General features: G+C 37.4%; 1 protein-coding gene across 1 annotated transcript in view; it reads left to right on the top strand.

The window, feature by feature from the left end:
• The first annotated feature begins 12,866 nt into the window (after nt 1-12,866).
• The window catches only part of LOC127435063 (forkhead box protein P2-like), a 128,254-nt gene continuing 123,631 nt past the window's right edge, over nt 12,867-17,489 (top strand). The window contains exon 1 of the mRNA XM_051688213.1: nt 12,867-12,891. The gene's annotated coding sequence lies outside the window, so the exon portion shown is untranslated. The remainder of the gene's footprint in view (nt 12,892-17,489) is intronic.

Genomic DNA, 17,489 nt, shown 5'->3' with positions numbered 1-17,489 from the left:
CTAAATTTGTTTTTTCCCTTGTGATAAAAGCAATGAAAATCGATCAAGTATTCGAATTTTTGCTTTTCATTTATTGGTTAAACTGGTACTTTAAATGCCATGCAGGTTTTTGCTAAAGAATGAGACGTAAAATATTATTTTTCAATAAAAATAAATAAATAAATAAAAACACCTCTCAAGATATCTGACAGATATTTATTATCAGATTTTGGAAGTGTTAAAATGTTTTCACAAAACCAAGACGAAATCTGCCACATCGCTCTTATTTAAATATCCATTTGAATATAATTTTTCTTTATTATGCGAATAAGCAACACTCTTTTAACCACTATTCATCTGATGTATAAACCCCATATCATTTTAAATCATGTTTGCAGCCAAAACATAGAATATGCAAATTGTTACACACACACACACACACACACACATACACATAAACAAAAGAGGCAATTCATTCACAAAGGGAGTCTTCTGATATGATCAGTCTTTGATCTGAAAATTCATAGGCTGTATTTCCATAAAGAAAAACATGCCAACAAAATGTATGAGCGCAACATAAATGTATGTTCCTTCTCATTTTATTCATGGCAGCGGCAAACAGTTACAGTACAGTACACATGATATCACATAATTATGTAGCCTATTATGTACTATCATTTTCTAAAAAAGTTTTTAATTTAAACACATATGCCAAATGCAGCAAAGGATGATCACTCAAATAACAAAAATACAATCAAATTCCTTTTGGCAGAGATTTTTAAATACTTTTTGATTGCAACTACAATTGTTTGCCTGGATGTTTTGGGGTTGGCCAGGTGTGAATTTCACCTATCTAATGAAATAAGTATTTTGTTGAGTAAATGTTGAGTTTGGTTGAGTTTCAGTTTATTTTAAAACAGTCAAAATTAAAAATAAAATAATTAAAATAATAATAATAATAATAATAATAATAATAATAATAATAATGATAATAATTCTCTTTTGTGGGAGCATTCTTCCACATTGCTCAGCTCCACATTTTTTAATGGTTTATCCTCCACGAAAGCCTTGCAGGTAAAATAACCAGATTTGAACAATACACAAAACTTCTAATGACTTTATTGTTTACCTAGCAGGTGGACATGACGTCACGTGGGGTCGCAGTACGCCAAAAAATAATAACATCCACCTCCGCTCAAGTGCCTCCCCGTATTCTAATAAGCTAGTCCCCCCAAAAAACTCGGGCCGATACATGGCGGTGTATTGAATCGTAACGCAATAAACAAGCCGCCGCTTCGCATTGCGCGTCATGCACGCGCGTTCAAACAGGAGTCTGTGTTACTCTCGCGTGTGTTTTTTTTTACTGTTGCATCGGTAATAACAGCACCACACTGACTTGAAGACAGCAGCGGGCAGACAAACGCGTTTTGCATCTCCGAGCGGAGGAATATCAACAGAGTTTATTTACTGTAAGACTTGTTGTTCTGTTTTTAAAGCGGGTTTTTTTTTTTACGATTGACTCGTAAACACGCAAACACGTGCGCGCGCGTCCCTCGCGAAGGAGATAAAATCACGTGTTTTGGTGAGTTTTCCACATGTTTATGTCTTTAATACACACAGCCTTTGAGTTTCACTTTACCTTCGAGTTATTGTTAGGATGTTTTTGTGATAGTTTGGTGGGTCTGTGTTTTGTTTTGACAGTATTTGTGTTGTTGAGAGTTTATGTGTGTCAGAAATTATTTAGTGAGTTACATATTTATAGTCAATAAAAAGTCAGTGACACTGAGTGTATTATTGCATTTCAAGTCTTTAGACGCGTATTTACCCTGTTTTGTTCGTTTATTATTATTACTCTTTTTTTTTTTTAAAGTTACTTAATCTCTTCGAAATATAAACATGCATTTGTTCTACTAGCCTCTGTTACACTAATTATACAAATGTTTAAATAAAAAACAGTACAGTTTCCATGCAAAAAATTATTAATTTAGTTGATTGATAAAGTGATAATTTGTAGTAAATCTGCAGAAATCCTCTGAGTGTGTAAAAAGTGCTTTGAAATGTGCTTTTACAAACAAAATAATTGTTACTTCATAAAAACGAACATTTTTTTAGTGTTGCCTGTTAAACTCTTTGCAAATGAACTGGTCAAAATGTCATTAAAAGTCTATAAAGGACTTCTATCATTTTTTTTTTTCTTTAGCAAATAATTTATTTGGTTTAATTTACAGCTTAGATTGTCTGCTGGTATGTTTTTTTTTTATTATTTATTTATTTTTTTAAGCTGTGTGAGTTTGAATAAAATGCAGTAATATGTCATATTGTGATCAACGAAAAGTGTAAAACAATAATAAATTAAATATATGCATATATATATATATATATATATATATATATATATATATATATATATATATAATTATTATCATGATCATTATTATTAAGTTTAACATTAATCTTACCGTGGTTGCTTGCTCCATTTCCATAATCCAGTGTGAATTCTTCATTGCTTTAGTTCTGATCATATGAGAGCAGTGTGTGTCAGGGCTCTTAGACTCTGGGTAAGTCATACTAAGACTGATGTATTACAGTGTTAATGGACAGAACTCCTCTTAGACAAAGGCTTATTTAATAATGCCAGTGCTGTCTCAGTGGGTTATCGGGATCTGGGACTAAATCAATAGGGTAGGTGATTTTTTTTTTTAAACAAGGTGTACAGTAGTATACTATTACAACTCCAGCCGTTGCTCTGATTATGTCTAGAGTTTTCACTTTCTTGTGTGGGTTGCAGAAGAGCTTGAGTTTTCACTCTGGCATCTGTGCAGGTGAAGTACAGGTGTGCGTCACTCGATGCTCTGTCACTTCAGAGACCGTAACAGCAGTAGTAAAATTTTGCCGTACACACATACACCTCCAGAGCTCCAGACGTACTCCATAATGTCAAGCCCAGCCCTTTGTTAGCCCCACGCAGGTCTTCCCAGGTGATTTTAATTAGCACTGTTTCAGTGAGCAGATTTTGGAGTGTGATGTTTCACGTACAACGTTCAAATGACAGTTGACCTGTGACGGGAAAAGGGGGGCCCAAACTTGAATTAACCCAGTGTTTTTGCAGGCACTGCCTGATTACTGCATTCATTATTGGCTGGCGTGTGTGAGTGTGCATGCACTGCTTTGCGTTTAATAGAGGAAAAAAAAAAAAACGTCGTTTCAGGATTAATGTGTTTGCACTGAGTAAAATAAAAATTATTTGTCTAAGTTAAGCTGCCATGGTGAGTTGACTAGTTATAAGTTATGCTTTTGTCTATATCAATTTTGTTTTTAAGGATAAGTTGCAGTCTTTTTGGTTTCATGTGTTTGAAATCAGATGTTTATATTTCATATACTTCATATGGCATCTGCCAGTCACAGTTGAAAGAAAATGCCCCACTCTCTGCACCCAAATAAAATTCTTTGTGTGCCAACCATGGCGGCACCAATGTTTTTCAGATGAACTGCTCTCTTTTGTCGTACAGTTTTTGGGATGGAAACAAAAGCCCAGAAAAACAAAGGTTGGTGCTCGTTCACATTAGTACGCTTACCCTGTGTATGTTTTAATATGTACACTTCTAAAAAGGGTCATAAAACTCTTAATTGTAATTAAGCTGGAAAAAGCCTTCTGTTTGTATCCATGTTAACTTCACAGAAATGTTTCCATGACAACCTCCATGCATGTTAAGGCAACCAGAGGTGATCAAGCCCCCTTTCCCCTCCTCTCGCAAGAGTGGAATTTGTGTTGACAGTTTTGGCCTTTAATGCCACTTTGGTGCCGAGTGAAAGTATTTGTTTACTGGGATCATATGCTGCTAACTGTCAGCTTGACTTCTTCAGATAAAAGGCTGTATTACATGCTTAAGAGGTTCTTATGCACTGTAATTATCCACATCATCCTAATGACGTTTGGTGTGCTTTAGTAACTAAGAAGCTGAGTGCAGAGGCTTTTTGAGCGTTGCGCTCTAGGTCACCTTTTGGCCTGACTCTGGCTGCTGATTTTATAAATATTCTATATATTAGGGCTGGGAAATTTAACGCATTAATTTTTGCAATTAATAGTAGACTGTTTAAATAAAGCAATTAATGCAGTATCCGTTTTTTTTTTTTTTTTTTTTTTACTTTCTGAAACTTCACTAATGTTCTCCCCACTTCCTGTGGCTAAAATAGACATTTCCAGGAGGTACACGCTCGACTCGACTGCACATCCTAGCACAGAAACTGATTGTGTGGAGCAGTGCACGCTTGTTATGCACGACGCATGTCCCAGGCATAATAAACACGGGAGCGGATTTACTGTGCGAAAATGGAGACCTTACCCGCAAGTGGCCGTATCTCTTCGCATCGCACGAAAACACTCTCTCACTGTCATCTGAACCAGTGTCAAAAACAAAACTGTGTGAAAGAAGAACCAGTGCATGCGCGATAGAGACTGAATGGCAGCCTGAGAAAATAATAGTTTTGAGATTTTAAACTTCAGCAAATGAAACTTCAGCATTCAGTTTGTTTTATATCTGTATGAATAGTGTCTTAAAATCCATTTGCATTGTACACTTATTTTTATCTTGCTAATAAAGCTTAATATAAATTGAATCTGCCCATTTGATCCTATTATTAAAAAAGTAAACTGGAAAACGTTTTATTACAGCATGTCCACTGAATTTATGACGTGGACATATACTTGTATCAAAGATTTTATACCTGTAAAAACGTGTCTAATTAACTCTATCTGCAAAAAAAAAAAAAAAAAAAGAAGAGCATTTTATCATGTACATATTTAAATAATTATAATAAATTATTACTAACCAATCTCTTGCAAGTTCTTTGAAACAAAGCATAATGTAAATATATTTATTGTTATATTTTTATGTTTGTTTTAATGTACCATGTACCACACTTAATCTCGATTAATCACAGAAAACATAATTATTTCTGCTATTAATTAGATTTAAAAAAATGTAATTGATTCACAGCCCTAATATATATATATATATATATATATATATATATATATATATATATATACACACACACACACACACACACACACACACACACACACACACTAACTGAGCACTTTATTAGGAACACTATGGTCCTAATAAAGTGCCTAACGTGGTGTTCTGCTGTTTTGGCCCATTCGCCCCATGGTTCAACATGTTGTGCATTATGAGATGCTATTCTGCTCACTACAATTGTACAGAGTGGTTATCTGAGATACCATAGACAAGGCATTTCCGTCTGCTGAACTGCAGCTCACTGGATGCTTTATGTTTTTTGCACAATTCTGAGTAAACTCTAGAGACTGTTGTGCATGAAAGTCCCAGGAGATCAGCAGCTACAGAAATACTCAAACCAGCCCATCTGGCACCAACAATAATGCCATGGTCCAAATCACTGAGATCACATTTTTTCCCCATTCTGATGGTTGATGTGAACATTAACTGCAGCTCCTGACCAGCAAATGCATGATGCCCTGCACTGCTGCCACACGATTGGCTAATTAGATAATAGCATGAATAAGTGGGTGTACAGGTGTTCATAATAAAGTTTTCAGTGAGTGTATGAATATATATATAAATATATATATATATATATGAATGGCCTTGAATTTTGTATACATTTTTTGAACGTATGGCTCACATAATTTCTGTTGTGTTTTGTCAGTTTTGTGTTTTTTTTTTTTATTCTGTACTGTAATATGAATGTATGACTTTATGTCTAGTTGGGTAAAGGCACAGATTCTCAACACTGTAGCGCTGTTTAAAGGGAGATTTTCGGCCGCTGGTCCAGCTCGAACCCTATAGTCACTGGGGGCGTGGAGAGGTGTCATTTTTAGTAAACGGCAAGGTCAACACCGCTCAGACCAAACTTGCCCGCAGCCCGTCTGAACCATAAGCAATGAGCCACAGTACGAGAGGAAGTAGAGAGGTGGACTCGTTGTCTGTGTGGTGCTGATTGGTTTAGTTATGCTCTAATTAAAGGGTTGCTTTTGCAGTATTTCTCAGAGCTCTGTTTATTAAATGATTTGGCCAATTAAATAATAATCTTTCAACTGAGAATGTTATTGAAAGGGATAGTTAACTGAAAAATGAAAATTCTTTCATCATTTACTTCCTCTCATGATGTTCCAAAAGCTGAATGACTTTCTTTCTTCTGTGGAACACAAAAGGAGATGTTAGGAAATATGTCAGTCTCCATCACCATTTACTTTCACTCTTTTTTTTTTTTTTTTTTTTTCAAACAATGGAAGTGAATGGTGTCATTCTGCCTAACATCATCTTTTGTGCTCCACTGAAAAATGGACGGATTTTAATTTTTGGATGAACTGTCCCTTTAAGATTGTCATGATTGAAAAAAACTAAGAAACCATTCAAATATTCTTTACATTTCATATCAGGAAGGGAGTAAAACAGTGATGCTGTCTGTACAGTATAATCCACAAACACTGACCTTCTTCTAACTGGAATCTCTGAGGACAATTCTGTTTGCAAGGGAAAAAATGTGTTTATTTGAAACATTGTAAAAAACAGGATTTGTGACGGTAACGTCTCTTGACAGGTGAATTAGGCTGCAGAAAGAGCATCGGGCCTAAGGCAGCGGGCATATGGTGCTGCCTTCTGCTGGCATCGCTTTAGAACAAGTTGCAATACTGTGACAGGGTCACGACGGGCTCAGGTTTGTTCCTCCTGCCCTGCTCTAAATAATAACAGGGCGAAAAAAACAGGCAAATTAATGCCCCCTTTGTCTTTGACAAGGGCGGAGCAAATATTTTTAGTTTGACTTTTTGGCCCGAATTGTTTGCTAGTGTTCTCTTCTTGATGTTAATGTGTTTGACCTTCATGTTTGTGTATTGTTTAATGTTATCATTCATTTTCATATCTATATTTACAAAAAAGTACCATGATGTTACCATGATTTTTGGGTGGCATTTTCTGACATGGTACTATGGTAATACTGTGGCATTCTTTTGAAGTACCTTGAAGTACCATGTAAATATGATGATATATGCATATAATAATCAGTCAATGCAATGGTAAACAGCATATCATAGTACTATATGGTATTAAGTCACTAAACAGCAGTAATACTATGTTTTTCTTTTGTTTTTTTTTTAACGTACTGTTATAGTTCCATGTTTCTTGAAATGTACTACAGTAATAATCTGGAATCCTTTCAATTACAAATTAAATGCTATGGCATATGCGTATGAGAATCAGACAGTACTATGGTATCATAGTAAACATGGTATTGCTGTCTAATACTGTCACTGTACCATGGTAATACCATGCTTTTTTGTCATTTACTATGGTAATATCATGGTATTCTTTGAAGTACTTTAGATTACCATTTAATATCATGGTATATGTGTTTAATAATCAGTCTGTACCATGGTATCATAGTAAATATGGTATTTCTGTCTAATACCATCACTGTACCTACCACAGTAATACTATGTTGTTGTTTTTTTTATTATTATTATTATTTTTTTTTACATGTAATAGTACCATGATATTCTTGAAAGTACCTTGAATACCATGCAAATATCATGAGTACCACAGTACATATCATAGTACTATGGTATTGTCATCTGATACAATTACCATACCATAATATCACCACAGTGCATTCTTTTTTTGAAAATTCAGATTTTATTTTTGCTATTAATATTTTTATATTAATACATTTATCTCAACAACTCTTTTTTTTTTTTTTTTTATAAAAAAAAAAAAAAAATGATTATGCCACAACACTATTTAATACTGTATATAATTAATGAACATCATTCATTAAGACTGCTCTTATTTTAAATATTAAAACAACTGCCACCCAATCATCCTTTCAGAAAAGTAGTTACAAATCTACATCGCCTCTTCGTAAAGTCAGAGTATGCATTCAGCAGCCTGCAGGAATGTGTGTTTAGCACAGAAGCCATTGTTTTGTTTGGTGCTCAGGGATGTCTTTAGATGGCCTGTGTTGCAGGCACTGCGGAGGGTTAATTATACTCACTCAGTCTCTCTCTGGATCACAGGCTTTTGTCTTTGATAGGGCCACTTACAGCATATGGCCGCAGCAATACAATAGTTTATTTTTATGATATTTGATGAGTGGTTTTTAATTTAGATTGTCACTTCTGGCAACCAGCAAGGCAGATGGTGCAGATTTGAATGCCCATCAGAGCCTAAAACACCCTCCAGGCAGCTGTTGCTAATAAACTTTTTCCCCCCATGTTTTTTCCCATTTTCCCCCACGCAACACGTTTTAGGTCAAGAGGAGTCAAACCTGTTTCAACACCTGTTTCTGCATATGTAAATCTGTTGTTTTGTCATTTCATTAAACAAGAAAAAAAAGGCAACCGTCCCTTGTGGTTGCAAATGCGACTGGCATCTAGCCCACTTGGCAGGGTGAAGACAGTGAGAGAAAAGGAGGGGAGGAAGAGGGGGAAGATGTGGAAAAGACAACTGGCGTTTGTGTCACACAACCACAGGGCCATTGGATGCTGCCGCTGTTTGAGGATTTTTTCTAAAAGGCTTCCTCCACTTTGGAATCAAAAAGTGTTTTTTTTATTTTATTTTTTAGGTTTACTCACTCTCATGTCTTTCAAAGCATGTTCTCCATACAATAAAAAGTGAATGGTGACTGAGGCAAGTTAGGTTTGAAACAACATGAGGGTGAGTAAATGACCACATTTTCTTTTTTGGGTGAACTATCACTTTAAAGGGGAGGTGCACTGAGAACACAATCCCCTCGTGCTTTTTTTTTACTTTCTTGCCTCTGTGTGAAAAGGAAGTAGGAACAGGCAATGCCCAGGAGTGAGCGGCTGGCACACGCGTGGCTGCCACACGCTCTCGTTGCATGCATTTCGTCCTACTCGAGCCCTCCCAACTGTATTCCCAATGCCCTCCCATCATCTGCCGTGATATCACAGTTCTGCTCCAAGCCACATGTGTTGGTCCTGTGTGTGCACTGCCTCTGGGGTGAATTGCCCCCCTCCCCGTTCCATCCTCGCCACAGTCCGCCTCAAGCCGTAAACTGCTGGTGCATGTCGATTTAAACCCTAGCCAGAGCCCAGTAGCATCAGCGCTTTCTTCATACACTTGAATTTTTCCCAAGCTGATCTTATGAAAAATATGTGGTGACATTTTTGAGAAAATATATGCATGGTTTCTTACACGTATCATGGCAAGAGGTGAAATGTCCACTGTGTGGTGCAAAAAGTGAGTTAAAATGTCTCCCAAACAGATTACGTTTTTATTGTTCATGCTGTATCGAGTTTTAAATCAACAAAACCTTCCTCCCTACCCAGACAACTTAAACCTAAACTTAACCATTAGTGTCATAAAAGCAAATGTGAAATGTAAAAAATGCAATTTCTGAAGCAACCATGTCATTTTATAATTTTTCTATGACACTTCTTGGCTCACTTATCGACTTGCGAGCGCTTCAGGACTCGTACCCCAGTCCTTTGCGTCACAAGTGCAGTGTTCTAGAAGTTGAGCTGCCGTGCAATTTGATTGCACCAGAACAAGCTTGTAAATGTTGTTGGTTATGTAATGCAAATGTTAAAATTGTTTAGATGACATAAGATAGCATTGTGTGAGGAACAGAGTGAAAGTAATTGTTAGTGAACTGATAATCTGCCATTTTACTCGTGATTTGTGTGAAAGGGAATAAAAGTCATTGTTCCAGCGGCCCTAGTTTTCATATCACCGTTAAACTGCTGTGATATGTACAACGAGCCACGTCAAAATCATTTTGCAAAAATGTAGGTTTAGTAACGTGATTCTATGAAACCAGGTTTATTTTTCCCTCTCTCCCTCTCCCGACCGAGTAAATTGTGGGATTTGGCTTGTAATCCCGTCTGTGTACTCAGGATGCAACAAATATGGCGTGAAATTAGAGGTTATTCCCCAAATATAACGGCTTGGCTTTGAAGATTACCGTCATCGTGATGGCACCTCTGCTGGAACGGGGCTTTGTATGCGTGCTCATGTCGTTGTCGCCGTCCAAGATGTGTCAACATGTACTTGTCTGTTACCACGGCAGCCCATGTTTTATTAGTTACATGCATCCATCTTACCTTAAAGCCCCCTCCAAAACACACTGTCACTCTCCTACCTGAGTCTTTTAATTTGGTCATTAATCTGCAGTTAAACTGCAATGAACCCAAGCTGGGCTCAGAACGCCCCCCTTCGGCGGCTTTACTGTGGGGTTCCCGTCGAGTGATAATCTCCCTGGGCCGTAGAGGTATCCTTCCTACCTTTTTTCCTCCTCCTCTCTCTCTCTTTCTCTGCTATTCTCTCCGAAGCAGCACACCAGCCTTCTCTGATTGGGAAGTTCATTAGGGACATGCCTTTGATGGGGCAGATGTGACGGCACTCTCAAATACCTTGATGTCGAAGCTTAAAAAGCCATTGTGCTGCGAGCGCGTCTTATTTAGATCTGCATAGTAAATCAAGCCGAGTAAATACCGACGAAGCAGATGGAAGCAAGGAGATAAGGCTCAGACGAACAATCACATTTGTATTTTGTTATGATGTTGACAGCAGCTAAAATTCACTAATCTAGCGCCACTGATCTGCATTTCAAAGAAATCTCATTTAGCAGCAGGGAGGATAAAGTTCTTTTCATTGTGGCTCCTCTTTTTTTTTTTTTTATTGCATTCTTTGCTAATTTATCTGCTGCAGATTTAACATTGGGCCCGGCGAAAGCGGCATGCATGTTGCAAAGGGGATCTTAAATACCCTGAAAGTGGTAACGTCTAGACTGTGAACCGGGGGTAATTACACGTCCGCTGATGAATGGGTCCGAATTTGAAGACTCATCTTTGTTCGGGGGGCCTGAATTGCTTGACTAACACAGATAAGGGCCATTTGGCCTCAGTCAAAAATATTGCGGTGGCTTCCACCTCCTAACGCCTCGTAACACGGGAATGGTATTTACTTGAAAAGGTAAAAAATTATTGTGTACTGTAATCTGACTTGTTAGCATAATGTCTTCTTTCATCCGCATACTCAGCCAAGGAGCTGAGGAGGTATTCGTGCCCTTGATTTGAAATAGTTTATCTCGACTTAACACAGGGCTTCATGTAAATATCAGACAGTGGCATTAGAAGAACCTGTGAATAGGTAATGCAGTGTGTATATATAATTTGATAGTATTTAGAGATCTCTTTGTATAGCGAATTGAAATGGGCCTGGTATTGTGTAAACTCTCCATAGTGAGGTTACGCAGACTAATAACATTGGCGAGTTGAATGAATTTGTGAGTTTTCACAGTTCAAAGCTATTGCGGTATTAAAATAAACTCAGAGGCAGTTCAAAATGAACGGAACATTAACGTAAAATAACGTCTTTCCAGAATGATTATATAGTGGGAGCTTGTAATATTGCATTTCATTTTCAAAGTTTGTGTGTACACAAAAAGGCACACACAGGAACACTTTTAAATCTAATTTTGATAATCTCTCATTCAAATGTTGACTGAGCACGTAAGCTTAAATATACCGCAACTAACACACTGTTTGTGCTTCTAAACCGAATGTACTTTCAGAATTATGAGAACTGTATACGTTTGTGTAAAAAGCACATGTAATTGATCTGGGAAGATGTGTATCTTAATACTTGTGCTAATAGACAGTTCGTGCTATTTTCATCAAATCCTCCATCTAAGCAGAAGTTCGTAAAACAACTTTGGCAGGTTTTGTTTGCAGAAAACCTATCACAAGCACCCACACCCAGCACACACACACACACACACACACACACACTTTTTTCCATACAGTTCAGGGAGCGCATTCCTCAGGATTCAGAAGATGTTAGTTGCCTACAGGGGTCTTTGGAAATCAGCGAGAGAGAATCCAAAGCCACTTGGTTTGTGTGTGTGTGTGTGTGTGTGTGTGTTCGTTCTTTCCTTCTCTGCCATACTGTAGCTTCACAAGTGAACTGTACTCTTAAAAAAAGAAGAAATATGTTACAACTTGCAGTTTTTTAGAAATGAGGTGAACTTCACAGCACACACTCATTTAGTCTAACACATCTGTGAGTGTCAGCAAAAAAAAATGGCAGAAGCCTAGACAGAAAGTTTGATTTATGCTCGGTTAGTTTTAACCTGGCAGGCATGGCAAGCTGTTTCGAGGGCAAAACATTTTTCCCTCATTTTTGACACGCATTATTATTCATAATGTGATGTATGTCAGTCTGAAACCCAGATCAAGGTACACATAGTGGAACTAAAAAGTTAATTACTTCGAATTCACATTCTTGAAGAATTAACAATAGAAATCGGTAAAGCTAATGAAAACCTTTTTTGAAAATGACTTTTTTAAATATGGCATTTTTTTTTTTTTTTTTCACCCACAGATTCTCCCGGACTCGCAATCCCAAACAAACACGGACATCAACTGAAAGATTCCCCTCAGGGTAAGATCGGAAAACACAGCTTCTCTTGTACTTCTGTCAACACTTTCATCTTTTTGGCAGTGCAGTCTTTGAAAAAGAGAAAAAAACGAGAGGGAATGATGGTGCGTTTGCCACAGACGCACACACTAAGACATGTTGACGTAAAACGAGCCCACATCCAGTTATTTGATTGACCTGTTCTACTGATGATGTGTGACAGACTTTGTCGTAATTATTTTAGCTGGGAGAAAAGCTCTTCACATGACACCAATATTGTAGAAACTCTCTTACACTGCCATTTTTTGCTTTCTTGTTACCAGCAAGTAAAAAGGTAGCATTCAAATTGGTAATATGCAAACAATTGCAAGTCTCGAGGACACATCTAAAAATTTTTACATTGCTTTCCCATTCTGTCTTGTGTGTTGGGCAGAATGAGACCTGGTATGGCCATTGTTCATAGAGTACTCTGAAAACCAAGGCGAAAACGGTGAGTAAAAGCAATCTTTAAAGTGCTAATTTGCATGTTTGGTCTGTCTGTCTCGACCATAATGTCCTCTCAGAAATCACTTTCATTATATATTCCATCAACCACATCCTGAGAGGAGCGTTAATAACGACAGGTCCGGGGACTTCTTTAATTCTTGATGGATCATGATAGGCAAGGGTCTACTTCTATTCTTGAAGTCTCTGAATAAGAGTAAGAGTGGTTATGGGGTTTTACATTAAATGCTGTTTAACTCTAAAGAAATGTATGGTGGTATAAAATGCAGCAAGCAAATGTTTAGAGCGTGTTGTATGACACTGTGCACCCTCTGGCCCTTCATTAAAGCCTTCTTGATGGTTTGTCACCAAGTAAGTGCAAAATGTGCATAAGGAATCTGACGGTCTGTGAGAATGTGACTACTGATTATGTGATGGAGGTTGTGGACACTGTCATTAGTGATATAGGCATTGCCAGACGGGGGTCTACAGTCTCGAAGGGTAAATGAGTGGTATATTTTAATGTGATGTATATTTGGAAAATATGTCTTGAGTATTTTAAACTTGCATATATCCTACCCTGTTTTACTGATAAGAAATGTTAAGGCCATGTTGAATGTGTGCCCCTGCCTGTTTAAAAAAAGAGTCTGTGATACAGTTGTGGCCAAAAATATTGGCACCCTTGGTAAATATGAGAAAAGAAGGCTGTGAAAAATATATCCTTATTGTTTATACTTTTGGTCTTTCATTCAAAATATTCACAAAAATCTATCCTCTAATAGATATCAAACAATTCCAAACACAACACAAGTTTTATCAACAAAAAATATATATATATTTTTGTCAAGTATATGTGTGACAATTATTGGCACCCTTGTATTCAATACTTTGTACAACCTCCCATTGCCAAGATAGCAGAATCTTCTCCTATAATGCCTAATGAGGTTGGAGAACACATGGCAAGTGTTCTGAGACCATTCCTCCATACAGAATCTCTCCAGATCCTTCAAATTCCGAGGGTCCACGCTGGCGGTCTCTCCGCTTCAGTTCACCCCACAGGTTTTCTATGGGGTTCAGGCCAGGGGACTGGGATGGCCATGGCAGAACCTTGATTTTGTGGTCAGTGAACCATTTTGTTGTGTTGATTTTTTTGTGTTGATGTTTGTTTTGGATCATTGTCCTGCTGGAAGATCCAACCACAGCCCATTTTAAGCTTTCTGGGAGAGGCAGTCAGGTTTTGATTTTTTTTATCAGTTGGTATTTGATAGAGTCCATGATGCCATGTAACTGAATAAGATGGCCAGGACCTCTGGCATAAAAACAGCCCCACAACATATAAGATCCACCACCATATTTAACCGTGGGCATGAGGTACTTTTCCATATGGCTACCTCTCTGTGTGCACCTAACTCATCTCTGGTGTTTACTGCCAAAAAGCTCTGCTTTTGTTTTATCTGACCATAGAACCCAGTCCCATTTGAAGTTCCAGTAGTGTCTGGCAAACTGAAGATGCTTGAGTTTGTTGTTGGATGAGGGCAGAGGCTTTTTTTCTTGAAACCTTCCCAAACAGCTTGTTGTGATGTAGGTGATGTCTGATTGTAGTTTTAGAGACTTTCTGACCCCAAGACCAAACTAATTCCTGTAAGTCTCCAGCTGTGATCCTTGGAGAATTTTTGGCCACTCGAACCATCCTCCTCACCATATGTGGAGACAATATAGACACACGTCCTATTTCAGGCCAATTCGTAACATCTCCAGTTGATTGGCACTTCTTAATAATTGCCATGATGGTGGAATGGGTATTTTCAATGCTTTAGCTATTGTCTTATAGCCACCTCACATTTTCTGAAGCTCAACAACCTTCTCATCATAACATTATTCTTTGGCCTTACCCATTGTGATGGATGACTAAGAGAATTTGGCCTGTGCGTTACCTCATATATATACCCCTGTGAAACAGGAAGTCATGGCTGAACAATTTCATGTTCCTTGTCGCCCAGGTGTACTAAAACATTTAAAATATGAATGGGGATATATTTTACTCATAGGAATTTCTAGGGGTGCCAATAATTGTGGCAAACGTGTTTTGGGGAAAAAATAGTTATTTACTTATGAGACTTTTCCCAACTTTCAATTACTTTACTTCAATTAAAGGTTGTAGTTTTGTGAATATTTTGAATGTTGTTTATCCTTTTGATCATTCAAAGACATATTTTTCACAGCCTTCTTTGCTCATATTTACCAAGGGTGCTAATATTGTTGACCAATACTGTACATGATTTATTTTGAGATTTGTGTGGGTTTGTTTTGGGATGGAGATACAGTATTAATTTTATTTGTTCAGGTCTTGAAAAAGGTCTTAAAATTTCTTAAATTTGATTTTAAAAACTCTGCAGCAACCCTGGTTAAAACGTATGTATTATTTGAGCCGTAAATTTGTTTAAATTGTAATTTATACAGTCATTTTAGGGATTTAGGGTTTCTTGACATTACATCGTTATAGCAATGAAGTTGTAATATTGGCTATAACTTTACACTGAAAAGGTTTGAAAGTGATTTTATCACACTAAAATCATGTTAACATGCATGTGTCGTGACTATACTTTTGAAACAATGAGTATTTTAACGTTTACGGATTGGCCCCATTCACTTCCATTGTAAGTGCCTCACTGTAAAGCAGATTTTTGCTCTTTTTTATTTATTTATTTATTTTTTTTAAGAAAAGGTAGGGGCAAGTCAAAATTAACTTTTGTAGTTATCAATATGATGCCACAGGTGCTATGGACCAAAAATTGCTGCAGCCTCCATAGTTAAGTTGTTTACATATATATTTTTTGAACGGGAAGGTGCACAAATGATGACAGAATTTACATTTTTGGTGAGCTATCCCTTTAATCGTTAGCTTTAAATCATAATTGAAAAATATTTCTTGTTTCAGGATGTACAGTATGTTATTTATTGAGTAGACTTATTGGGAACAGTCAAGTCATTTTTATTTGTTTAGCACCTTTCACAACACCCATCGTTTCAAAGCAGCTTTACAGAAAATCATGCATTACAGAAAACGAGTCTGTAATATCTTAATGTCTTAGAGTCATCATTGTGTAGTTTGATAAAATACGGTTGTGAATTGTGTTTATAAATAAGTAATTAAATAATAATTGTATTTAGAAACCCAGTGAACAAGCCGAATGCGACTGTGGCAAGGAACACAAAACTCCATAAGATTTTGGTTAATGGAGAAAAATAACCTTGGGAGAAACCAGTCTCACTGTGTTGCCAGTTCTATAGTTATAGAAACCTGGAAATATCAGTGAATTTTAAATTATTGAAATTTTAAAAAGTCATAGAAATTTCTATAGTCAGTATTTTTTAAGTAATGCTCCATTCTAAAATATTTCAGCTAGAAATTGCTCTTTGTCAGTGCAGTCTTTATAAAAAGATTTTTAGAAGTCCTTATCCAGTAATCAACTGGAAATAGTATGGAAATTCATTGGTCAAAAGGTGTAGGGAGACAAAGCATAGCTTTTAAAATTGGCTTCAATTTCAGTCCAAGCTCTTGCTTAAATTTTTTTTCATATGAGTTTCTCATAGTGCAAGCAATAACAGCCCACATTTTGCTGTGGGACTGATAAAACCGAGCAGAGTCCAGCAAATGCTTGCGCTCAACTCTGTTGAGAAGCATCCATCTGAGGGGGTATTCCAGCCCATTACTTTGCCTTTGAGGTTGAAGGCTGATTAAAGTTTGCATTTGCACAGAGGTTGGGTGGCTTGGCTTCAAGCAGGGGCTGAAATCCCCAGAAGTCGCTGCCTCACAAGACTAAGCAAAAACCCAGCTCCTCTCTCCCCACCTTAAAGAGATTTGAATATTAGTTTTTAATTTGACGAATATCCACTTAAATCTTCAAAGATTAACTCTTAAAGCATATCTGTTCTGGAACAGAAGTCCTCTGATCAGAGCGTAAAAAATGTATAATTGCCCCACAACTTTACACTGCCAATGCAAAATCTACAGCAATTAAGCATATCTCAACCGAGTTTAAAGACGAGGGATGGCATTGCTCACTCTTCGGATGGACGGCCTTCGCTTTGGAAATGTATTTCTTGTTCTAGTGGCTGTCATTTCCATCTAAAATGGCTCAGAGAGAGCTCTTCCACTCCCCGGAGTGGAGACTAACCTCCGTGGAGCTATGCTCTGGACACTCGGAGCGGAGAGGATGGAAGGATATCAAAGGAACCGGGGTTCATCTTCATTGGCAGTTCTCATTGTGTTGCTGATTTGGGATTGGAAAAGGAAGGTGGTTGGGGACAGAGATGAAGCAAAGCCCGATTCCTCCTAATCTTTATCCCCCATTAACCCCAGAACCAGAGCAGCTCCTGGGATCAGGTCACTGGTCAATCCTGCCATTTCTCAGCCACATTGAATATTTTAAACTTAAGACTTTTTATAAGGAAAAAAATGAAGGCCATCAAAGGTTCACTTCATGTTTCTGGTGTTTCTCTCACTCTTCGGTTCATTGTTTTGTCTCCATTTTAGAAAGAAGGATGATATTTTTGGGGGGCTTCTGACCAAGTTTCCATATTCCTGTTAAGCTAGGTTTGGGA

Source organism: Myxocyprinus asiaticus, chromosome 45 (assembly GCF_019703515.2).
Source record: "Myxocyprinus asiaticus isolate MX2 ecotype Aquarium Trade chromosome 45, UBuf_Myxa_2, whole genome shotgun sequence".
NCBI classification, from domain to species: Eukaryota; Metazoa; Chordata; class Actinopteri; order Cypriniformes; family Catostomidae; genus Myxocyprinus; species Myxocyprinus asiaticus.
Note: the sequence above shows the minus strand (reverse complement) of the source record. Positions and strands in the feature narration are given on the sequence as shown.